Source organism: Meleagris gallopavo, unplaced genomic scaffold (genome assembly GCF_000146605.3).
Source record: "Meleagris gallopavo isolate NT-WF06-2002-E0010 breed Aviagen turkey brand Nicholas breeding stock unplaced genomic scaffold, Turkey_5.1 ChrUn_random_deg7180001361120, whole genome shotgun sequence".
NCBI classification, from domain to species: domain Eukaryota; kingdom Metazoa; phylum Chordata; class Aves; order Galliformes; family Phasianidae; genus Meleagris; species Meleagris gallopavo.
In genome coordinates, this window is record NW_011277497.1 from 1 (window position 1) to 428 (window position 428).

Sequence of the window (428 nt, forward strand, 5' to 3'; positions counted from 1 at the left end):
TTTTCTGTTGCAGAACATGGAGGAGCAGCTGAGCAATGGAGTTGGGACTCGGGGGAGCAATAGGTGCCTGTGTCCCAAGCTTCCTGTGTGGCCCTTGCAAGGTAGGTGTGCCTAATGTAGGCGTGCGCTAAGGCAGTGCTGTTGAGACACAGCTTGTGTCACTGTCCGCACCAGATCTGCTCTCTGTTAAGCTTTTTCCCTTATTTTATGTCCCCCTGTCCTTTTCAGCTCCTGCTCCCCTCGCCTGCAAGTGGAGCGATGCTCAAGTTTGAGGAATCTTTTCCTCGGCAGGCGGTAAAAGACGCCGCAGCTGCGAGTTTTGTGTCCTTCTTTGTTATTGGGTCAGTAGAGCAAGGATATCTTCAGAACAGCTCTCTAAGTCAGCCTGTAACACCAATGTGCATGAGAGAATAAGGACTCTTTTTTTT

The 428-nt window shown here is 50.2% G+C and overlaps 1 long non-coding RNA gene across 1 annotated transcript; it reads left to right on the forward strand.

Annotated features, from left to right (window-relative positions):
* Positions 1 to 341, forward strand: LOC109365293. Its single transcript, XR_002110887.2, has 2 exons — positions 1 to 101; positions 229 to 341. It is a non-coding gene; the product is annotated as an uncharacterized LOC109365293 (long non-coding RNA).
* Positions 342 to 428: the final 87 nt, after the last annotated feature.